This window comes from Nerophis lumbriciformis, linkage group LG23 (assembly GCF_033978685.3).
Source record: "Nerophis lumbriciformis linkage group LG23, RoL_Nlum_v2.1, whole genome shotgun sequence".
In the NCBI taxonomy this organism is placed as follows: Eukaryota; Metazoa; Chordata; class Actinopteri; order Syngnathiformes; family Syngnathidae; genus Nerophis; species Nerophis lumbriciformis.
In genome coordinates this window covers 40,755,312-40,781,660 of record NC_084570.2, presented here as the reverse complement: position 1 = coordinate 40,781,660, position 26,349 = coordinate 40,755,312, and the positions used below count along the sequence as shown (strand labels likewise).

Genomic DNA, 26,349 nt, shown 5'->3' with positions numbered 1-26,349 from the left:
TTGTCACACGTTGCACTATTTTCTTACACTTTATGAAGCATTTCTTACACATTCTTACATTTTAAGAGATTATTGTGATTTTACAATTTTGTTGACATTGTTTGTTTTTTCCTTTCTGCCTTTAAAGCTGAGGGGATTATAATCAGAGGAAGTTACATTTGGAATTCAAATATATTTTCCGCCCGCCTCTTATTTTCCATAGGTCATAACAATGATCAATAATTAACAATATAAAACACTTACATTGTGATAAAGTACTACTTCTTAAATATGCATGTTCGTTACTCACTGGGGAGTAGTCAGACCAATGTGGCTCGCCCTTTAGAGCACAACTTGTAACTAAAGCTACATAAAGTAGTGATCTATGTTCATATTTTCACACGTTGCACTATTTTCTTACACTTTATGAAGCATTTCTTTCACATTCTTACATTTTAAGAGCTTATTGTGATTTTACAATTTTGTTGACATTGTTTGTTTTCCATGCTTGTGTCGAGATTTCTGAGGGAGGAAGTTACATTTGGAATTAAATACATGTTACTCCTACCTCTTATTTTACTTAGGTCATCACAAATATCAATATTTACCGATACAAAACACTTATATGTTTGTTGGATCCTGCGCTCATTGGGGAGTAGTCAGATCAATGTGGCTCACCCTTTAGAGCACAGCTGTAACTAAACCTACATCAAGCAGTGATCTATGTTTACATTTTCACACATTGCACTATTTTCTTACAATTTATGAAGCATTTTTTACACATTCTTACATTTCAAGAGTCTATCATTGAGTGTTTATTGTGGTTTTCACCACTTTGTTGACGTTGTTTGTTTCCGTTAGTATCGACAAGCGGCTCATAAGAAAAAGTTATGAATATTAGTTTGTATTTTCAACACTCCCTCCCTCAACAAGTTGGGATACGTCGGGCCAAGAAAGATCACCTCCGAGCTGCAGGAAAAGACCTGTCTGACTGACACACACACACACACACACACACACACACACACACACACACACACACACACACACACACACACACACACACACACACACACACACACACCCACACACATTCTTGTATTTGTTACCTTCTTGAGGCCTCTAAAAAATGCCCACCTCTTCAGGACCACCCTTTCTAGATATATGAAGATGTGTATTTACAACATTAAAAATATTTACATACAATGCAAATATAAAAAAGCTTGAGGTGAAAAGTGAGTTGGAATTTCACAAGAAAAAGGTCACAATTTCACAAGAAAAACTTAGAATGTCGTAAGTATTATAATAAAAGTCGTCATTTTACTCAACGCAAGTCAAAATTTTACAAGAAAAACTGAACATTTGTGCAATATTATGATAAAAGTTGGAATTTTACTCAATAACAGTCACAATTTTACAAGAAAAAGCTTAAAATGTTGGCACTTTTATGAAAGGAGTCGTAATTTTCCTCGACAAAAGTCACAATTTTATAAGAACACTTTAACATTTTGGCAATATTATAATAATAATCTGAATTTTACTCAGCAAAAATTATGACAAAAGTCATAATTTTACTCCAAAGAATCTCACTATTTTACAAGAACAACAAAAAAATGGCAATATTGTGATAAAAGTCAGAATTTTATATAACAAATGTCGCCGTTTTGCATTGAAAAGTAATAATTTTACATACAAAATAATATTTTTCACGAGAAAACATTGCAACATTACAGAAACAGAAATAATATGAGGAATTGTTCCCAATTTTATAAGAAACATTTTAGTTAATTTATTTTTAATTTTCTGTTTGCAATTGTTTTTGAATCTTAATTATTTACTTCAAGTTATTACAGTATGTTTCGATATACATATTTTTTTAAATAAATTTTGGCCAAAGGGGGCGCATTTCAATTTCTTACACACACACTTGTTATTACATATGTTGACCAGAGGGGGAGCACTTCAAATTTTTACACACACTTGTTGTTTCATATGTTGACCAGAGGTGGGAGCACTTAACATTTTTACACACAATTGTTATTTCATATGTTGAACAGAGGGGGAGCACTTACAATTTTTACACACACTTGTTATTTCATATGTTGACCAGAAGGGGAGCTCTCAAAAATTTCTACACACACTTGTTATCTCATATGTTGAACAGAGGGGGAGCACTTACATTTTTTTTACACACTTGTTATTTCATATGTTGAACAGAGGGGGAGCACTTAACATTTTTACACACACTTGTTATTTCTTATGTTGAACAGAGGGGGAGCACTTCAAATTTTTACACACACTTGTTTTTTCATATGTTGACCATAGGGGGAGCACTTCAAAATGTCACACACACTTGTTATTACATAAGTTGACCAGAGGGGGTGCACTTCAAATTTTTACACACACTTGTTATTACATAAGTTGACCAGAGGGGGTGCACTTCAAATTTTTACACACACTTGTTATTACATATGTTGACCAGAGAGGGAGCACGTTTAAAAGCGACACACAGTCAATTTGAAAAATCCCTCCTTTTTGGGACCACCCTCGTTGTGATAGATTTCACCAAATGAGACATTCTCTATCAGATGCAATGGTTTTTCCGTATTGGGAACATGATTTATGTCCTCACTTGTTCACACCTCCTCATGTGGAAGCTACTTTTCCTTGATGATGTCTCAAGAAGGGTAGAAATACAAGAGCACACACACACACACACACACACACACACACACACACACACACACACACACACACACACACACACACAAACACACACACACACACAAAATCGATTACCGATGATAGCATGAGCAGTCCAGTATACTAATGAGCCCGCATGCTAAACGAGTCTGCAGCGGCCATGACACCTTCCCCCTCCCCTCCCCGCCAAGGTTTCGGACCCTGAAGGCACCACCCGTCAAACTCACCCCACAGGGTGCCGTCCGGTTTTCCCGCCCGCTCCAAGAAGGTCGGGAGTGATTCGTCCCTCGCCGAGGGAGCCCAAATGGCGACGGGCTCGCTGACAATGTCCTTCCTCGCAGCGTCCCACCCTCCCCGCCCCGGGGAAACCGGTCCGAGCGGTTGTTCCCTTGAGGAACACAAACGCCGAGGCCCGGTTCTCCCTCGATATTCCGGTTCTGCCGAAATCTCACATAACTCGCCCAACCGGTTATAAGAGCCGGCGGAAGGATAGTGGGCCGGGACTAAATGCTGGAGAGCAACTTTTGTCAATAGGTAGGAACACCTTGGAAATACAAACTGTGACAATATGCTGTATCAGACTTTACATCTTGTCATAGAGGCAAGAAACTTCTTTAGGGTGCATAAAAGGGCATTTATTTGCACTATGTGGTGGAAAGAAGCTGTTTCCTGATTCTTAAACAGTAAATACACTGCTCCCAAATGTACTTCGTTGTTGTGCAATACTCAAATATTACAGTATAGCGCCGTTAATCGCTAGCTGGCCACGAGAACGCTAATCCCTAGCTTACATCCATACGGCCCGCTAAGCGCTAGCTGACAACTAGACTACCAATCACTATACGGCAACTAGTACGCTAATTGCTTACTGACGACTTATTGAGCGCTAATTGCTATGTGGCAACTAGACCACTAATCGCTATCTGGTAACTAGCACGCTAATTGCTTACTGACGACGAGAACGCTAATAGCTAGCTGGCCACGAGAACGCTAATCCCTAGCTTACATCCATACGGCACGCTAAGCGCTAGCTGACACTGAGACCACGAATCGCTATCTGGGAACTAGCACGCAAATTGCTTACCGACGACGAGAACGCTAATAGCTAGATGGCCACGACAACGCGAAGCGCTAGCTGACAACTAGACCACCAATCACTATACAGCAACTATAGAATGCTAATTGCTTACTGACGACGAGAACGGTAATTGCTTGCTGGCAACTGGACCACTAATCGCTATCTGGGAACAAGCACGCTAATTGCTTACTGACGACGAGAACGGTAATTGCTTGCTGGCAACTGGACCACTAATCGCTATCTGGGAACTAGCACGCTAATTGCTTACTGACGACTTGAACGCTAATTGCTATGTGGCAACTAGACCACTAATCGCTATCTGGGAACTAGCACGTTAATATCGCTTACCGACGACGAGAACGCTAATAGCTAGATGGCCACGAGAACGCTAAGTGCTAGCTGACAACTAGACCACCAATCACTATACGGCAACTATAGCACGCTAATTGCTTACTGACGACGAGAACGGTAATTGCTCGCTGGCAACTGAACCACTAATCGCTATCTGGGAACTAGCACGCTAATAGCTTACTGACGACTTGAACGCTAATTGCTATCTGGCAACTAGACCACTAATCACTAACTGGGAACTAGCACGCTAATTGCTTACTGACGACGAGAACGCTAATAGCTAGCTGGCCACGAGAACGCTAATCCCTAGCTTACATCCATACAGCACACTAAGCGCTAGCTGACACTTGGGAACTAGCACGCTAATTGTTTACTGACAACGAGAACGCTAATAGCTAGCTGGCCACAAGAGCGCTAAGCGCTAGCTGACAACTAGACCACCAATCACTATACGGCAACTATAGCACGCTAATTGCTTACTAACGACGAGAACGCTAATTGCTATGTGGCAACTATACCACTAATCGCTATCTGGGAACTAGCACGCTAATTGTTTACTGACAACGAGAACGCTAATAGCTAGCTGGCCACGAGAACGCTAAGCGCTAGCTGACAACTAGACCACCAATCACTATATGGCAACTATAGCACGCTAATTGCTTACTGACGACGAGAGCGGTAATTGCTATGTGGCAACTAGACCACTAATCTCTACCTGGGAACTAGCACGTTAATCGCTTACCGGCAAAGAGAACGCTAATAGTTAGCTGGCCACAAGAACGCTAAGCGCTAGCTGACAACTAGACCACCAATCACTATACGGCAACTATAGCGCGCTAATTGCTTACTGACGATGAGAGCGGTAATTGCTATGTGGCAACTAGACCACTAATCGCTACCTGGGAATTAGCACGCTATTTGCTTACCGACAAAGAGAATGCTAATAGTTAGCTGGCCACAAGAACGCTAAGCGCTAGCTGACAACTAGACCACCAATCACTATACGGCAACTATAGCACCCTAATTGGTTACTGACGACGAGAACGCTAATTGCTATGTGGCAACTATACCACTAATCGCTCTCTGGGAACCAGCATGCTAAATGCTTACTGATGATGAGATTGCTAATAGCTAGCTGGGCACGAAAACGCTAAGCGCTAGCTGACAACTAGACCACCAATCACTATACGGCAACTATAGCGCGCTAATTGCTTACTGACGACGAGAGCGGTAATTGCTATGTGGCAACTAGACCACTAATCGTACCTGGGAACTAGCACGCTAATTGCTTACCGACAAAGAGAATGCTAATAGTTAGCTTGCCACAAGAACGCTATGCGCTAGCTGACAACTAGACCACCAATCACTATACGGCAACTATAGTACGCTAATTGCTTACTGACGATGAGAACGGTAATTGCTACCTGGCAACTGGACCACTAATCGCTTTCTGGAAACTAGCATGCTAATCGCTGGCCGGGAACCAGCGTGCTAATTGACACCTGACGACTACAATGCCAATTGCCACCTGGCAACTAGAGTGCTAATCGCTAGCTAAAAACTAAAAGGCTAATCCAAGCAGCAACTAGCACACTAATCACTAGCTGGCAACTAACACTAGCTAATGACGAGAATGCTAATTGCTAGCTGGCAACTGCAACGCTAATTGCTAGCTGGCAACTAGAACACTAATTGCTAGCTGACAACTAGAATGCTAATTGCTAGCCCTGTTGAGGTGCAGGCAGCATACTCCTTCCCCTTCGAGGTTTTTTGAATGAAATGAAATTATTTTTTCCAATCATATTGGAACTTGCAAGCGTATTTCTTCTTACTCGTCGTCGCCGTGTCTCTTCTTCGTTCTTCTGCTTCGTCTCCTTCTTGTTGTGTGTACAGTTGTGCACTGAGCTCCAAAAGCCGTAGATGTTATTGTAGCGTCCCGGAAGAGTTAGTGCTGCAAGGGATTCTGGGTATTTGTTCTGTTGTGTTTATGTTGTGTTAGGGTGCGGATGTTCTCCCGAAATGTGTTTGTCATTCTTGTTTGGTGTGGGTTCACAGTGTGGCGCATATTTGTAACAGTGTTAAAGTTGTTTATATGACCACCCTCAGTGTGACCTGTATGACTGTTGACCAAGTATGCCTTGCGTTATCATTAATCCAGTTTAAAGAACATACAACGTGGCAGCATTTCTTGACATCTTCGAGTAAAGACCATCGTTAAACCCATCCAATGCAATATTATTATGCGACGCTGTTTATAAGGAGGAAAAGCGGACGCCTGGACAGCATGCGGCTGTTAAGGGGTAAAGGTTTCAGGTGAGAGAGGACGCTAAAGGCAGTGCCTTTAAGGCACGCCCCCAATATTGTTGTCCGGGTGGAAATCGGGAGAATGATTGCCCCGGTAGATTTTCGGAGGGGCACTGAAATTCGGGAGTCTCCCGGAAAAATTGGGAGGGTTGGCAAGTATGATTAGCACGCTAATTGCTCATTTAGAATAATTTAGAACGGTAATCCAAGCTGGCAACTAGAACACTAATGATAACTGACAACTGACGACTACAATGCTAATCGTCACCTGGCAACTAAAGTGGTAATCGCTAGCTGAAAACTAAAACGCTAATTTAGGCAGCAACTAGAGCACTAATCACTGGCTAAAAACTACAGTGGAATGCTAGTCGCTGGCTGGTGTTACAATATGATTGTTACGTTGATACTCCAGCATATTAATATATGTTGCAGGGGGGAACGTTTAGAGTGAGACACACTGTACAGGAAGTAAGCGGGCTAGTGTGAGTGAGTCACCTGGAATTGTAACTGCACAGAAGTTGCCAATAAAGTACAAGTGAGCAACAATACTGCTCTAACCGTCCAGTCTTTATGGTTGGGAATATAACGGACAAGAGGGAAACATGGTGGCAGCGGTATTTAAACTTTCAGACCGCCACGAACGTGAAGAGGCGTCGCTAACGGCTAACGACTAACAGCTAGCGGGACCGGAGCTGACAGAAACCGCGGCATCGAGTGACGTGAGTGAAACGGAAATGGAGCAACAGAGACCTCCGCCAATACTTCGTTTGGACTCTGCTAACTTGGCGAAGTCGTGGAAATGTTGGAAAGAGGAGTTTACTCTTTACATGGAACTGACGATGCCGGAAGCAGAGGAGGTTATGAAGGTGAAACTTTTCTACTACCTAATCGGCAAAGGTGGAAGGGAGCTGCTGAACACGCTGGAGGGCAGCAGTGGATCGGCGAGGAGAACTGTGAGCTCGATGATGTTGCTGTTTGATGGACATTGTTACCCTAAACTGAACGAGACAGTAGAAAGGTACATATTTTTTGTGCGCAATCAAGGATTGGAAGAAAATATGTCCCAGATTTGAAAGTTTTGGCAAACACGTGCAATTTTGGAGGTATAAACATACTTGCCAACCTTGAAACCTCCGATTTCGGGAGGTGGGGGGTGGGGGGTGCATGGTTGGGGGTGGGGCCGGGGCGTGGTTGGGGGCGTGGTTAGGAGGGGAGGAGTATATTTACAGCTAGAATTCACCAAGTCAGGTATTTCATATATATATATATATATATATATATCCATCCATCCATCCATTTTCTACCGCTTATTCCCTTTGGGGTGGCGGGGGGCCAATCAACTTATCCCCAGGTGCATGTCTTTGGAGGTGATAGGAAGCCGGAGTACCCGGAGGGAACCCACGCAGTCACGGGGAGAACATGCAAACTCCACACAGAAAGATCCCGAGCCCGGGATTGAACCCAAGATTACTCAGGACCTTCGTATTGTGAGGCAGATGCACTAACCCCTCTGCCACCGTGAATATATATATATATATATATATATATATATATATATATATATATATATATATATATATATATATATATATATATATATATATAAGAAATACTTGACTTTCAGTGAATTCTAGCTATATATAAATATATACATTTATTTTGAATATATATAAATTGTCGGAGGCAGATATTTACATATATCCGAATTTAAGTTGTACTTCTTCCATTTCTTTGTCATATTTGAAAACAGCTCGTGTTTTCCATTTCTTCTCTTGATGCTCTGTCAGCAAGTAAACTGTGTGTGTAAACCTTGAGTTCTTTGGAATGTATTATGGCTAGCATTTGTTTTGTCTACAGAGATGGGACGAGAGAGAGGGTGGTGGGATCGGGAAGACAGACCATTTTGGGAGGCGCAATAGAATGTTCTAGGGTTAGACTGGTCTCAATCAATGTATATTGGCAAAGCTTTGAGAATATACAACAAAATACCTATTCTGTCTCTGGTGGTTTTTCAACTCAGCTTTAAGTGTCGGAAAGAACTTGGGAGCGAATTGTGACTTGAATTCCCTGGGAGGAACAACTGGTCCAAAACGCAACAATATATATATATATATAAACAAAATAAATACTTGAATTTCAGTGTTCATTTATTTACACATATACACACACATAACACTCATCTACTCATTGTTGTGTTAAGGGTTGAATTGTCCATCCTTGTTCTATTCTCTGTCACTGTTTTTCTAACCATGCTGAACACCCTCTCTGATGATGCATTGCTGTGTGGCACGCACACAAGTGCTTTCATCAAATGCACTAGAGTCTGGAATCTTCCATCTCTCCCTAGCATGGCCCAAAACCGGTCAATCTTTGCTTCCTGAGGAAGATCTTCACTGCCAAGAACTTGGTAGTCCACTATTTCTTCCCGGAGGCTATCCAGGTCCAATCGCAGCTGCGGCTTGGAACTTACAAGCGTATTTCTTCATCTTACTCATCGTCGGCGTCGCCACGGCTGTATCTTCCTCGTTCTTCTGCTTCGTCTCCTTGTTGTGTGCGCAGTTGTGCACTGCACTCTCTAAAAGCCCTAGATGTTATTGTCACATATGCATGTACAGTAGATGGCAGTATTGTCGTGTTTAAGAGTGTCACAACATTGCTGTTTACGGCAGACAAACTGTTTTACGGTAGACGAAAAACGTGACTGCTGTTGTTGTGTGTTGTTACCGCGCTGGGAGGACGTTAATGAAACTGCCTAACAATAAACCCACATAAGAAACCAAGAACTCGCCCTCGATCATTCTACAGTTATAACGTGATTGGGCAGGCACGCTGTTTATATTGTGGGAAAGCGGACGTGAAAAAAGGCTGTCCTCACTCAAGTCCGCTTGGAGCTGGAGGGGGCCTGGCCTCTAGCTCGGCCTGAATTTCAGGAGATTTTCGGGAGAAAATTTGTCCTGGGAGGTTTTCGGGAGAGGCGCTGAATTTCGTGAGTCTCCCGGAAAATCCGGGAGGGTTGGCAAGTATGGGTATAAAGGACTCCCTAATAAGAGACATAATTGTTTGTGGCTCACACAGCTCTGCAATGAGAGAGAGGCTGTTGAGGGAGGGAAACTTAACCCTGGAAAAGTTCCTGCAAATATGCAGAGCGGCAGAGCTGTCAAAAGAAAACAGCAGAACTCTGCAAGAACAGACGGTGTAGAAATACATGCAGTGCAGAAAGTGCCGCAACATAAAGATATGATCAGTTTCAATTTTTGTGGTAAAACACATGCAAGGAACAAGAAGTTGTGTCCAGCTTTTGGTAAGACATGCAAGAAATGTGGCAAAGACAACCATTTTGCCGCCAAATGTAGGTCACATGCTGAACAAAATAGAAGACAGAGAGTCGTGCATGCTGTAACAGAGGAGACTGATGCATATGAGGGCGTTGCCACGATAACAGACACATGTAAAAACCAGGAAATGGTGAACCATATGCAGGAGAACAAAGCTCAAAGTCAGCAACTTTTCGCAGGTATGTTGCTGAACCAAAAAGTGGTTGACTTCCAAATAGACTGTGGTGCCACCTGTAATGTTATACCTATTCAACTGCTGAGCCCAAACACACAGTTGGAGCCAACAGAAAAGGTGTTGTTGATGTACAACAAGAGCATACTATGGCCACTGGGCAAGTGTAAGGAAAAAAAATCACAAATCCTCGCAACAATAAATTGTACAGATTGGAGTTTCAAGTGGTGGACCAGAAGGATAAGCTTAATTTGATTGGCAGGAAGGCCTGTGAAGCCATGAAGCTGATTAAAGTACAATATCATAACATTATAGCGATGGACAGTATTGTTAAAGGACATTGTGCTGTCGAGGACAACGTCGAGAGAGGCATGACACTGGACAACATCAAAGTGGAATATGAGGATGTTTTCAGTGGTGTGGGATGCTTGGAGGGTGAGTACCACATAGAACTGGACAGAAGTGTACCCCCAGTGAAACTGCCTAAACGCAGAGTGCCAGTAGCTCTGCTGACACCACTGAAAAAAGAACTAGCAGAACTACAAAATAAAGAAATTATTGCACCAGTAGAATGTAGCACTGACTGGATAAGCAGCATGGTGACGGTGACGAAACCAAATGGAAGACCTAGGATTTGTATTGATCCTAAACCGCTGAACAAGGCGCTGAAAAGAAGCCATTTTCCTCTTCCTACCATTGATGACATACTTCCGGAGCTTTCGAAAGCAAAGGTGTTCACAGTGTGCGATGTCAAGCATGGCTTTTGGCACGTGAAGCTGAGCGAAGAATCACAACCTTTGCTACCCCATTTGGCCGGTTCCGTTGGCTCAGAATGCCGATGGGAATCAGTCCGGCTCCTGAAGTTTTTCAAAGAAAACTCATACAGGCGCTTGAGGGTCTCCATGGTATATATGTTATTGCTGATGATGTGCTTATTACGGGGGAAGGTGAGACAAAGGAAGAAGCAGAAAGAGATCATGATGCAAACTTTAGGTGTTTCCTGGCTAGATGCACGGAGAAAAACATTAGACTAAATGCTGACAAGTTTAAACTGAGGCAACAGTCTGTGCCCTACATTGGTCATCTGCTGACTGCAGATGGTCTTCAGATTGACTTTGATAAAGTGCGAGCAATTAGCGAACTGCCCCGTCCAACTGATGTTAAAGGGGTACAGAGGCTTGTAGGTATGGTAAACTACTTGTCCAAATTGTTTGATCATCTATCTGATGACTGTGAGGTTTTGAGACAACTTACACACAAAGACAATATGTGGGAATGGACAGATGTGCAAGAGTCAGTGTTCCAGAGACTCCACACCTAGTGTGTGTGTGTGACAATCATTGGTACTTTAACTTTAACTTTAAAGACAAAATAACTAAGGCACCGGTGTTAAAGTATTATGACCAGGATATGAAACTGATACTACAATGTGATGCGTCAGACACTGGCCTAGGGACTGCTTGAACTCAGGAAGGCAATCCTGAGGCGTTTGGTAGTAGAGCTCTCACTCCTACCGAAAGAGGATACGCGCAGATAGAGAAGGAATGTTTGGCTATTGTTTTTGCTATGGAAAAATTCCATCAGTATACCTATGGCAGGAAAGTGACAGTGCAGAGTGATCACAAGCCACTAGAAAATATTCTCAAGAAGCCACTCCTTTGTGCACCTAAGAGATTGCAGTTGATTCTACTTAGTCTGCAAAAGTATGACATAAATGTTGTGTATTTGCCTGGGCGAGAAATGCTATTAGCGGATACTTTGAGTAGGGCATATTTGCCAGACAGCACGAAAGGAGATGTTGAGACTGAGGTCAAGACTGTGAACATGGTGGAATACTTGCCTATATCGCTTGAGAGATTAGCTGTCATTAGAGATGCCACTAGAGAGGATGCAAAACTGCAGAAAGTGGTAGGCTTTATTCTATCAGGTTGGCCAAGGACTAAACAAGAGCTGCAACGTGACATTCAGCACTATTTTTCATTTCAGGATGAACTTAGTGTACAGGATGGTATTGTATTAAGGGGCGAAAGGGCAGTTATACCTGATAAACTGAGAACTGATCTTACACGCCGCATTCATTCATCACATTTAGGAGTTGAAGGATGTCTCAGGAGAGCACATGAATGTGTATATCGGCAAAGTATGAATGACCAGGTCAAGACTTTTGTTTCAAAGTGCGACATTTGTAGATCAGTAGATCCAAGCAGCCAAGAGAGACACTTAAACCCCATGATATGGTGTTCAGACCATGGGCCAAAGCTGGAACGGATTTGTTCAAATGGAAAAACAGGGATTATTTGATTACAGTAGATTATTACTCCAATTTCTGGGAGGTAGATTACCTGCCGGACACAAAAAGCAGCACTGTAATTCATAAGCTGAAGGCTCACTTTGCAAGACATGGCATACCGGAGGTGGTTGTGTCAGACAATGGGCCACAATATTCGTCCGAAGAGTTCCAGAGATTCAGCCTAAGGTGGGTGTTTGCGCACAGAACTTCATTCTAGGGATACCCACAGGGCAATGGGATGGCCGAGTCCGCTGTAAAGACGGCCAAGCGACTCATGCTAAAAGCTGAAGCTGCGGGGCAAGATCCATACTTGGCTATGCTGGATCATCAAAACACGCCCAGTCAAGGCCTGGAGACAAGCCCTGCACAGAGACTGTTTAGTAAGAGGACTCGGAACCTACTGCCAACAAAAGATACCCTCTTGACACCAAGGGTCATGGACTGTGAGCAGGGACTAAAAGGCAACAGACTGAGGCAGGAAAGATATTACAACCGCTCAGTCAAGGACTTGGGTTGTCTGAAGAGTGGAGAGAGTGTGAGAGTTCAGCCCTTTGAGCTGTGTAAAATCTGGAAAGTCGCAAAGGTGATGAAGGAGGTGCACCCCAGGTCTTACGAGGTGAAGTTGGAGTCAGGTGCTGTTCTGCGGAGGAACCGTCGACACCTCAGGCGCAGCCATGAAGCATCTGCCCCGCCTCTGCAATCAGGAACATTCAGTGACACGACTACGATGGATATTCAGCAACGTAGAGATGACCAGTCGGTTGCTGTCACCAGAGCAGGTCGTAGAGTTTTTCGTCCACATTTTCTGAAAGACTATACACAATGACTTTTAAAGCTTGAAAACAGTTGTAACAAATTGCTGGGTTACATGTTATTTTAGTTGTGTTAGAAAACATAAAGGGAAGATACAAATATCTTGCTATTTGATGTGAAATTTCTCTGTTAAGACAAAAAGAAAACCATACTGTAAAAGTAAAGAATGACAGGTGAAACTGTTATTTTTTGTTTTCATCCTGGGTTAGTTTGTAAGTAAGATGATACTTTCATTTTCTACTGTGACTGTTTTATAGAATGTCTACAATCTAAGTTTTATTGTATTTTGCAATACTATGTTTTTTCTATATAATTAGGCAGGATAGGGTTAAGGTAAAGTAATCTCTTTTGAAAAAAGAAAAAAAAAAGAGAAAGGATGTTACAATATGATTGTTACGTTGATACTCCAGCATATTAATATATGTTGCAGGGGGGAACGTTTAGAGTGAGACACACTGTACAGGAAGTAAGCACGCTACTGTGAGTGAGTCACCTGGAATTGTAACTGTCACGTTCAAACACAGGACATCTGTTAAACAGGACAAAAGGCAAAGAATCAAACAGAGACAGAATTCAATTTGGACTCAATATTGAGGAAAGACATGGCCGCTGCACTCTCTGCACAGTCCTGCACCACGCTCTGACGAAGAAGGTTCTCGTCTCCTCTTTTAATTCAGATGTTCCATGTTCACGCACCAACATATGTCACAATAGGAATGGGGAGGTATGTAAAACATTGTTTTCGGTCGCTTTGAAGTCCAAGAAGAGGACTTCTCGGGCTTGGGCTCTTCCTGGATCCAGCTGGGGCAGGTGTTGGAGGACAATGGACAACCCCTCCCGTCTCCTGTCCACAGTGACTTCAAGAGGGCAGCGTGTCGTAAATAGCGTTGACCAAATAGTTGGAAGAGAGTTTGTGAATTACTTCAAAGAGAGTTCGTTTAACACTTCAAAGAGAGTTCCTCCAGGAGTTGAGCACATCCTGCCATCTGTCCGTGCTGAAATCACAGTGGCGTTTCACGAGCTTTCATCCTCTTGTTAGGCCTCGAAATACAGCATTCATAATACAACATTTCTTTTGTGATAACTTACAAACAATTATTCCAACATTTCCCCCCTGTTTATCGCAAAAACGTTCCCATAATCTCCTTATCCCTAATAACTTCTTCTTGCAATTTTCAGTTAATGGTTAATTTCCTTACGACAAAGTTATGTTTACACTCAGAGTTCAACATCAATTTTTCTCATCGTTACTCGGGTCTGGAAACAGATCAGGAACACCATCCAGGTAGGTATCCCCATCATCAGATTCATCTTCCTTATCGTCCGCCAGGAAGTGAATCTGAACAGCTTTATCATCTGCTGGGCTAATCGCTGTGGTAACCAGACGGTTAAGCAGAGAACGCAGACAGGGAATACAACAACATCCACACAACGTCAGTATTGCTACAAACACGGCCATAGATACTAGAATTGATGATACCAAAGACTTGTATTTGCCAAACATGTCCAACCACCCCTCCCACATAGATGTATCTATGCCTGAGTGCTCTTTCATTTTACCGTTGAGGGTGCGAAGGCCTTCCAGTGCTTTGGTCAGGCTACCTTCTGCGTCGGTGTTGTTTGGTATGAACGTGCAACACTGTTCACCAAATATTGCGCACACACCCCCTCTTTCCGCTAACAACATGTCTAGCGCCATACGGTTTTGAAAGGCCATAAGGAAGGTGGCGGCGTTGATCAGCGACTGCTTCAAGTCCGGCCTGTGTCCAATTTCCCAATCTCTGTACGTTGTAGTGGACATAGTTTATTCTGTCAACATTCTTGTTAATCGTACACCACCAGTAGAGGGATGATTCAAATTCAGCTGCAACTTGATTTACCAATTTATAGTCGTCAGATACACCTCTTGGACACCCATCAATATAAGTTGGATCTACAACACTTTGCCAGTTTACATCATGTCTAATTATTTTCCAATGTTCAGATATCAAACTGTTCAGGCGTGTTAACAATTCTTGTACAAATATTGATACTTTTACTATGTGTATGCAGTTATCTGATGATACGTTTCCTAACTGTTGTACAGAGCCTTGCATGTTAATGCAGGTATAATTAGCTTTTTTCACATATTTATCAAATATTGGTTTCTGTTTTGTCTCTTTAGCTACAGGGTCAATTTTGTTTTGCTCATTACTTCAATTCAACTTTTTTTGACTCATCTTGAGTAATTGTCTTTGCTTATACATACAACACAATCAGTTTTTGTAGCCTTTCCCACTTGCTCCGCCATAAGGAACAAATTGATTACCAAAACAGGAACCAATTATTATCAAACTTTGACACACCATCAAATGGTATGCTTACAACTTTGTCACAGTGGAATTTGTAGTGTGCTGGTGAACATGTCTCTTTGATAACACAAATAGAAACCCGAATACTTTTGTCCATTACTGTTTTTCTGGCAAGGGTTTTCTGGCATTTTTTCCACTAATGGGGTTACTCCGAATCCTCCCATTGCCCGTCTTCTAATACGACCTCCCCTGTGAGTGTATTTTACTTCTTGATTCTGCCAGTGGTTTGGGTTTACTATGGGTGCAGTATCATTTTGTTTCCTGAGTTCTACATTTTCCTCAGATTCTCAAGTGAACCATATTAGGGGGGCAGGGCCGACCAGTACCAATATCGTTAACCCATATGTTTATGGACCGTCTGAGCCATTGGGGTGTCATTTCTGCTGATTCACTCCTCTACCAAAGTCAGTGGTTTGGCTCAACTCTAGTCATCGTGTGCGTCCACACTATTACCAGACTTTGCTTCCCTTTCCTTATTGGATGATTCAACAGAAATGACCTTTTTACAATGTACTAAGTGTACCCAGGTTGGTCTTTCCACTATCTTTCAAATGGTGTTAGTCCTGTTGTACTTGTAATGTTAATGTACATTTTTACTAAATATTTGCATAATGCTTTTGCTACTGTCAGCACATCTGCTTTTCCTTTAGGAAATATTTCTAACTACTTTGAAAATGCATCTACTATGACCAGACAATAATGTTTTCCTTCACTCTTATTTAGTTAATTGCATAGATGTTTTATACAATTTTTTTTTATAAGAATTAAACTATAGGAAGTATAGTACTTCTGTATAAGGGCATTCATATCCCTCCTGTTGAGCCATGAGTTCAACCTTGGCTCAATATTGCTGCTCACTTATACCGATTTTTCTTTGTAAGATTGGTTTATTGTCTGGACATACATAGATGTCTTTTTTGTTCAACATCATCCTCATAATTTCTTTGTATTCCTTTCATTGCTTGTCTCAATATATTGGTCAACTTGTTTTTGTAGTTCTTACAGCGTTTTTCAGCATTCTCTGTTCTTGATTTGATAAACGCCTTACAAAGTCTATTTTTCTTTTTACATGCATTTTTCAAACTGTTTATCATCCAAGGTGCATTATTTTGCCTTTGTTTAGATCTGCATGGAACCTCAGGACAATGCTTGTTATACAGAGTAATATAATGTTTACGAAAAGAATCATAGACCGTATTTATATCGTCTGTATACACCTCTTCCCACTCTTGTTTTAATAGGTCATACCTGAAGTTGTTAATATTATTGACACTTCTTTTCCTCTTAAGTATTTGATGATATGCTCTTTTAGGGAATTGATAGTCAAATATTGCAAATATAGGCAGATGATCACTTATGTCATTTATCACTAACCCAGTAGTGATGTGAATCCCTAAAACATTTGTAAAGATTTTGTCTATTAAGGTTGCACTAGTTGTGGTTATTCTACTAGGCTTTGTAATTAATGGGTACAGCCCTTTTTCATATAATATCTCTACAAAATCTGATGTTTGTTTATGTGAATCTACCTTTAGAAGATCAATATTATAATCTCCACAAATTACGATAGTCCTATTTTTATTTAGACCATTAATCATTTCCTCTAATTTATCCATAAAGATTTCCACTTTTGATCCTGGTTTTCTGTATACACATGTAACAACAATGTTTCTGTTTTGTTCTAATTCTATCTCAACAGCTACACACCCATTAACACATGTATGGCCATCATAGGTGGATTAATGAACGGGCCTACCGGGCCCAGGCCAACTTGGCCCCGCGGCCGCGACGCATGCAAAACTACTTTTGCAAAAATAATAATCTTAGGCCCCAAGGGGCCAGGCCAACTTGGCCCCGCGGCCATGATCCATAGAGGGTCAGAGGCCCCAAGGGGCCAGGTCAAATTGGCCCCGCGGCCGTGACCCACAGAGGGCCAGAGGCCCCAAGGGGCCAGGCCAACATGGCCCCGCGGCCATGACCCACAGAGGGTCATAGGCCCCAAAGGGCCAGGCCAACTTGGCCCCGCGGCTGCGACCCACAGAAGGCCAGAGGCCTCAAGGGGCCAGGTCAACTTGGCCCCGCGGCCACGATCCATAGAGGGCCAGAGGCCCCGAGGGGTCATGCCAACTTGGCCCCGATCCATAGAGGGTCAGAGGCCCCAAGGGGCCAGGCCAACTTGGCCCCGCGGCCACGATCCACAGAGGGCCAGAGGCTCTCAATCATTATTATCAAAGCTAATTCTCAAATTGGATCACACAACCTCACTCACATATTCTTTATCAATTATTAAAGGTTGTTTCTGAATTTTGATCACAGAACTTAATGCAAATATTCTTGATTGATTGGCAAAGCTCATTCTCAAATTTTGATTACACAACCTTACTCTGACAAATTATCATTATCAAAAAGCTCTATCTCGAATTTGGATCACAGAATCTCACTCAAGTATTCTTAGCTGTGCCCCTCCCCCATCGAGTCTTTCATAAACCGGTCTGTTCTTTTAGAATCTCCTCATTTGGTACTTTGAACTCGTGAGTGACTGCTCAAAATTTGGTTTCCTTTCCCTCAGTTCAGACTCAGAGATAATTTGAAATCATTCCACAAGAAGTTTAACGCGCACACACACACGACACACACACACTTGAGTTGAGCATTACTTGGAAATTCTTATATTTTCCATTTTGCTGTTATTATCAGCATCTTCCCATTTTGTCCTTTTCTTTCAAAAAAGTTTACAGTCTGACATTTGTCACTGCTGTCAGTTAGTAACTTTTTGGTCTTTGACCCATTTTGTCATTTTCTCGATTCGATCGTCACTGACCACTCTCTCCTGTCTGGCAGACATCGTTGCTGCCATCATAGCCAGCAAGCTGCCTGCAGATAGCAACATTTTGGTGTCCTTTGTGAAAATATTTAGAAAGTAGACAAAAGTACACAAAGTTGTACAACTATTATCTTTATGATCTTTTTTTTTGTTTGTTTGTTTCTCTGTTACTGTGTGTGGCCAATTAAGCGACTTTTGGCCATACCTGGCTGGTGACATTTAGCGACTTTCTGGTTGTTGTTAAAATTAATAATAGCAACAGTTCTCTTCATCTTAATGCAATTTATTGTGTCTGTCCCTCCACATTTTGCCATTAGGTACTTTGAGCTCTTGTTGGTCAGTCACTCTAAGGTACATTGTTGCTGCCATCATAGCTAGCAAGCTGCCTGCAGATAGCGACATTTTGGTGTCCTTTGAGAAATACTAAGAAAGAAGACAAAAGTACAAGACATTGTACGATTACTATCTTTTTAAAAATTATTTGTTTCACTGTCAGTGTGATTGAGCGACTTTACCGCTAGATTTCGCGTCTTTTGGCCATACCTGGCTAGCGACTGAAGACATCATTTAGCGACTTTTTGGTTGTGAAGATAAGTGGTAAAAGCAGATCTGCCTGTTGGTCTTCCCACATTTTGCCATTTGGTACTTTGCACTCTTGTTGGTCACTCCAAGGCATTTGTCCCTGCCTTCAGCTAGTCACTAGGCTCTTTTGGAATTTATTTCACTGTAATTGGCTCTCTCTTTCTCCTCAGTACAAATCAGTCTGTTCCCTTGCCATTCATCACTGACCACTCCGCTCTCCTGTCTGTCAGACATTGTTGCTGCATGCAGATAGCTTGGGGTCCTTAGTGAAAATATCAGAAGAGAAAAGTACACAATTATCTTAATCATCTTTTTTTATACACTGTCAGTCCTTCAGTGAGTCCCAGTGTGTTGGCGATTAAGCAACGTTGGCATTCGATTTAGAGACTTTTGGCCATACATGACTGGCGACTCAAAACGTCATCTAGTGACTTTCGCTGTCTGAGTTTAGCATTGATTGGAAATCTGTTATCAGTTCTTATAGAAATCAGCTGATTTCTGCTTTTGACTGTTAATGCTAGATTGCTAGTTTTGAAAATTGCATCACTCACACACACACACACACACACACACACACACACACACACACACACACGCACACACACACACACACATAGTTGGTTAAGCTGTTGTGATAGGCAAAGAGCCAATGTGCACAGAAAGAAGGGAAATATGGATCATAAACGTCTAAGTGGAGGAGCTAGAAAAAAAATTCAGCAAGAAAAGAAAAAAAAGGAATCAGTTTTACTTGAGAGTGTTCCAAATATCTCCAGCTTCTTCAGTACAAAGACATCTGCTGAAAGCAATTCTATAAATGCTATTGCAAATTCAGCTAAGGTTAGCAATGCACCTGAGCTAGCATGTAGCTCCCAAGATCCTGAGACCACTACAAGTGTACGCACTGAACCAAATGCTTCGGATGCTAATGATTCAACCAACTCAGCAGTAGCCAGTTGCTCGGATGAATGTGAGGTCACTGCACCTCTGGACAGCATAGAAAATGAGTTGAATCTTTCTTCAACACCATCTACAGTGACAACTCTACCTAGTGATCCCGCTAAATGGGCTGATACCCTCACTGAGTCAATGAAGGAAGTTCTTATTCAAAGAGGTGCAAAATTATTTCACAACCGTCACAGCCATTATCCAGCTTCTGTGAGGAACAGTGGGCTAGGAGGCAAAACCCGATGCCTAAACAATGAACATTTTACTTCACACCTGCCCAATGGACGAGTACAAAGAGAGTGGATGATGTACTCTCCCTCTACTGGTAATGTTTACTGCTTTGCATGCAAACTGTTTTCCCCAAAAACGCATTCTTTTGTGACAGGCTATTGTGATTGGAAACACTCAGAACGATTTGGTGAACATGAGTGAAGTGCTGAGCACATAACCTGCATGCAAGCAGTCTTGAACCGCGCCACAGGTGCCACAGTTGATGCAGACCTGTTCAAACAGTTTCAGGCAGAGAGCAGCTATTGGAGGCAGGTGTTACAAAGAGTTGTTATAATAAATGATAAATGGGTTGTACTTGTATAGCGCTTTTCTACCTTCAAGGTACTCAAAGCGCTTTGACACTACTTCCACATTTACCCATTCACACACACATTCACACACTGATGGAGGGAGCTGCCATGCAAGGCGCTAACCAGCACCCATCAGGAGCAAGGGTGAAGTGTCTTGCTCAGGACACAACGGACATGACGAGGTTTGTACTAGGTGGGGATTGAACCAGGGACCCTCGGGTCGCGCACGGCCAGTCTTCCACTGCGCCACGCCGTTGCCGTCATTAAATTCCTTGCAGAAAGGGGCCTTGCATTTAGGGGTAAAAATGAATCGTTAGGGTCTCCTCTCAATGGGAACTGCCTTGGTATTCTGGAGGTCCTGGCTGAATTTGATCCCTTTCTAAAGGATCACATCAGAAAGTTTGGGCAGATGGGTCGAGGTAATACCTCATATCTGTCCTCCACCATTTGTGAGGAATTCATTGAATTGATGGGTGCAAAAACCAAACAGGCTATAGCAGATGAACTGCAAGCAAGCAAATACTACTCTATCATTGTGGATTCAACCCCAGATTTATCTCATGTGGACCAATTGACATTCATATTCCGTTTTGTTAGCAAAGAGGGCAGTGTTGTTGAACGCTTTGTGGGTTTTGAGCCCATTACTAGCCATACAGGTGAAAGTTTGGCTAACTGTGTCATGTCTGTGTTGGAAAATCTAGGGTTAGAGCTGTCAAATTGCAGGGGGCAGGCTTATGATAATGCCAGCAACATGTCAGGGAGGTATAATGGGTTGCAGGCTCACTTAAAGAAAAGCAACCCATTAATACACTATATTCCATGTGCAGCTCACTCTTTGAATTTGGTGGGAGTCAACAGCATTGACAGATGTGGAAATGAAGTCTCTAAGTATTTTGACTTGATTCAGTCTATTTACAACTTCACAACTGCATCCACACACTGATGGGACAGGGTATTTGGCAATTCCAACATAGATCTCACACTTAAAGCTTTATCCAACACGCGTTGGAGTTGCCGTGCAGAATCTACCAAAGCACTGTGGCAGAACTACAGTAAAATAAGAGCAGCACTACAGGGTATTTCCACTGATGACACAGAGAAACGAGACACACAAACTGAAGCTGACAGTCTAGTGCGGAAGCTGGATTCACTTGAGATGGCCTTCATGGCAGGCTTTTGGGACACTGTTCTGTCCAGATTTCAGGCCACAAGTCTGCAACTTCAAAAAGCAGACATGGACCTTGGTACAGCAGTTAGATTGCTGGAATCTCTGCGCACTTTTGTTCTCTCCCAAAGAGATCTATTTGATCATTTTGAGCAGAAAGCCTTAAACATGTTGGGTGGCACCCCATCTTACAGGGCTGAACGGACGAAGAAACGTAAAAAGTTTGCTGATGAATCAGCATCCCCAGATGTTGTGCTTGAGGGAAGGCAACTGTTTCAAATAGAGACATTTATTGCCTCTATTGATCAACTGAGTTCAAGCCTTAATCACCGTCTGGAGGCCTACAAACATCTGAACAATTTGTTCAGTGTCCTTTTCTCTTTGGATACAGAGTCCAATGCTTCAGTCCTTCACAAGGCCAAGATTCTCACTGAATCATACTCATCTGACCTCAATGAAAGTCTTGGACAGGAGCTTATACAGTTCAAATCTTTTATACAGCTCAACAACACTGATGAGGAGAGGACCCCTTCAGGACTGCTCAAAACAATAATACATTTTGGACTACAGCCTACGTTTCCTAATACATACATTGCGCTACAGATTTTTCTCACTCTACCGGTCAGTAACTGTGAGGGAGAACGCTCATTCTCTCTTTTGTCAAGAGTCAAAAATGAGCTGCGCACAAGAATGACTCAGAAAAGATTAAATTCGTTATCTCTAATGGCAATTGAGAGTGAGCTGACAAGAGAGTTGGACTTCAATGATGTGGTGGATGATTTTGCGAAATTGAAAGCACGAAAGAAACCCCTTGCTTAAAGGTGCACTGTGTAAGATTTTTAGGTTGTTATTTCCAGAATTCACCCATTCACTAATGTTAGGCTACCTGTTTTCATGAATACTTACCACCACCATAAAATTCTAAGTATCCATTATGACTGGGAGAATTGCACTTTCGCCATTTCTGGGAACTGTCTGTCACCTGGATTCTGAAGATAGGATTGACTTTAGGCAGAAGCTTGGTGCTTTCTCTGGCAAACTGAACCTCAAGCTTCATTCTCTGCAGCTTTGCATTCTTGTTCAGACTTTCATCGACAAGGAACTTTTCAACTTCCCCACTATCGTGAAGGGGCCACCAAAAGATTTCAGTGTGTCCAGCATGTCTAGTCTCTTCTTCTCCTGTCTTTGAGACATCTCTTGTTTCTCGTCAGCCCAACTCTCGAATTTTGCCTTCATGAGTTTACTCCAGTTGAGTTCAACCTCTCTTTTTGCTTGTGCTGCTGCCTTGAAACCTCTGAAGCTCCTGGCTCTTCTGTAAAATTATTGACCTATTGACTGCGTTCAGTGTGCCCAACTTCTTCAGTCTGTAGTCCACCTTGCCACATTGTCTCTCCATCCCAATGTTGTGCACAGGGGTGCCATCAATGTTACTAGCCTGTTCACTGACAGGGTCCATTGGGAAGGTCTCCTCATCCATCCCATAGTCCATCCTCTGCCTGGCCAGGACAGTCTTCAGATGGGGCAGCATGAGATCTGTCAGCTGCTTCACTTCATCCAAGTATTCGGCAGCCACGTCTGACACTGAGTTCAGGACATGTCCAGTGCCTGTCCAGCCACTATAGCATTCTTGCTGTCTACATCCAGATCCACCATGAAACTCTGTAGCACTTGCTCCATCTTCATATCGGCCTCCGCCAACCGCATCACTTTATTCATGGCACTGCTGAAGCCCAGTGTAGTGTGGGTGCCACAAAAGATCTGCCCTGCTGGTTTTTCCAAGTTGTTCATCTCTGCCAACAGCTTTGAAAAGCCTTTGTTGTGCTCTGTGCTGTCAGTCATATGTGCATCTACAAGTTTATAAACATCCTCCACATTGACTCCTCTGACCGACGCTAGTATTTCGAACCCCATATCCACTTGCATTTCTATGTCCTCAGTGGTCTCTCGGTGAATGGGTAAGACAGGCAGAGGAAATGGGCTATCTTGACCTGCATGCAGCCCTTGTACCATGAACTGGCCTACACCTTTCTTTGTGGTGCTCTCCGATGCATGTGTTATCATTTTACCTTTCTCCTTCTCCTCCTCAAGCTTTCCCACAAAATAGATACAGACTTTGAGCCTCAATTTGCTGCACAGCTGCCGTTATGCCAAAGTGTTTTCCTAAGATATTATTTTATTTTTAATGATAGAAGGGAGGAAAAGGGGGCAAAAATCATGTCCAATTTAGTTTTTTGGGTGGGGTGGGGGGTTTATTTCATAATAGGTACCAACTTCCAATACATAATATCTCTCAAATGACCCAATGCACCATCACTGAAGTAGGCGTAATCATTTTCCAAAATTTTTATTTTTAGGCCATTTATCCCCTCCCCCTACCTGTGTCTGTGTGAAACCTGTGCTTGTCTGTGTGGTATACCTAATAGTGTGTGTGCAGTATGTGCACTCTTCTGTACAGTACAGTGTGCATGTCTGTTCACAGTATACAGTATTTCTTGCATAGTGCGTGCGTGTGTGTGCGCGTGCACGCGCGGGGTTGAGGGGCCAAGACCATGTCAGGGCCAGGGGGCCAAAATTTCTTAATCCGCCCCTGATGGCCATTATCATACATTTAACTGGTCTGCATTTAGTTCATTATATACATAGAGGGCCACCCCTCCTCCAGTCCTATTGTCTCTGCTAGTGACATACAGATCATAGTCCTTTAATTTCAGATCAACCTCCTTGCCTTTCTTTATCCATGTTTCAGATAAAGCAATTACCTTAAATCTACCTTTAAGCAACTCCAAAACATTTTTGATTTTAGAAAAGTGTTTTGGTAGACTTCTACAATTAAAATGAATCAAAGAAAATGTATTTTCTATGCCTACAACATCAAGTTGTTCCTCAGTATAATATTGGAAGAATCCTTGATATGCTTAAATATATGAATCTTTGGATGCACTTCATTATCAAAATCAAATGTGTATCCATTTATCTTTCTCTTTTGGAGTACTTTGTTGTTGCATATCTTTTAGTATATCATGCGCTAGTTTGTAGTTTGAAATATGTATTTCCTTTTCTGTTGCTTGTTTTCCTGTTTTGTCAGCAAACACATTTCCTATTGATACTGTATCTGTTCCCTTGGTGTGTGTCGCACATTTGCATATTACTATTTTAGCTGGTAGCTGTACTGCTTCTACTAATTCTTTTTTCTCTCTCTCTTTTTTTTTTTTTATCGGTTCTCCAATGTGTTACAGATTTTCCTGTTGACTTTATCATTCCTATATTTTGGCTATCTTTATATATATTGTGACCTTTTGATCTTTCATTAATTTACATGCTTCTATTAGTGCTTCTAGTTCTGCCGCTTGCATTGAGCAATTTGATGGTCATTTGATAGCTTTCAAAATTTTCGTTACTGTAACAATCGCACATTCTGTTCTATTTTTATTTCACAGAATGCTGCTTTAGCTTCTGAATTCCACTCTACAGATGATTTAATTTTTTCATTAATTTACTTAAAGGAGCTACTATTTCAGCATAATTTGGTATCCAACTTCTACAATAATTAGTTAATCCTAAAAATTACCTCATTTGCTTCTTTATTTGTGGTTTTTGTACTTGTCGTACTTAGTTTTTCTATTTTCCACAATAGTGCGTCCATTTTTGTTTAGAGAACGTTGTAGATTCTTTACTTCTCTTTTGTATAATTGTACTTTTATTTTGCTTATTTTGTGTCTTTCACTATGTAGATGATTTAATGACGCTAATGTTATTTTTCCTCCTAATTCAAATGTTATACATATTACTTTATGCATTTTTTAAGTAATGTTTTAAACTCACTTAACTGTCTATATGCCACTTAATCTATACTTTTAAACTCTGAATTTACATTCTTCCCATTGTTTATATTTTTTATTTGCAATTATTATTCAACAATATTTAAAACAAACAGTTGTCTATCGCTAGCTGATAGTTTTCCTGATTGCCATACCTCCTTATTTATTTTATGTTTTGTCCTTATCTTATCTTAGCTCAACACTCAGATGTATGGTGTTGCAAATGTCTAAAACATAATCTAACTTAAGAATGTTATACTACACTTCAAAGTTAAACCTACTTTAAATTTACATGTAATAAATTCACTTTCACACCTCCCCCACTGCGCCACACACACACACACACACGGTGGTGTACTCAGTGGCCTAGTGGTTAGAGTGTCCGCCCTGAGATCGGTAGGTTGTGAGTTCAAATCCCGGCCGAGTCATACCAAAGACTATAAAAATGGGACCCATTACCTCCCTGCTTGGCACTCAGCATCAAGGGTTGGAATTGGGGGTTAAATCACCAAAAATGATTCCCGGGCGTGGCACCGCTGCTGCCCACTGCTCCCCTCACCTCCCAGGGGGTGATCAAGGGGATGGGTCAAATGCAGAGGACAAATTTCACCACACCTAGTGTGTGTGTGACAATCATTGGTACTTTAACTTTAACTTTAAGTGCGTGAGTACACTCTTAAGGGCAAAGGTCAGCAACACTTGAGCTTCTCTCCTTTTTTTTTTTTTTTTTTTCCCTCAGCTAATAAACATGTAACCCACTTTATCATTGTATCATACTACACATCTCAACTCTTATTATAGTTATTAATCTAGGTTTTTATTTGTTCCATTATTTAATTATACATATATATATTTGTATATATAAAAGCGCTCTTTATATATCCAAACATACATGTATATCTTCAGTCTACCTTTTCTTCATCTCTTATTTCAATACTCCCATTATCTCTCTTTCGCATTAGTTTATTTCATTTTGCATTAATTCTTATTATTGATTTTTCCCCATTTCTTCATTTATTTTTACTTTTCTCTCACTTCAGCACTTTGAGATTTTTCTC

General features: G+C 41.8%; 1 protein-coding gene across 2 annotated transcripts in view; it reads right to left on the bottom strand.

Annotated features, from left to right (window-relative positions):
- Positions 1–3,050, bottom strand: part of rbbp8l (retinoblastoma binding protein 8-like) — a 61,086-nt gene extending 58,036 nt beyond the window's left edge. For both annotated transcript variants that reach the window (XM_061985384.2, XM_061985385.2), the window contains exon 1: positions 2,910–3,050. The gene's annotated coding sequence lies outside the window, so the exon portion shown is untranslated. The remainder of the gene's footprint in view (positions 1–2,909) is intronic.
- Positions 3,051–26,349: the final 23,299 nt, after the last annotated feature.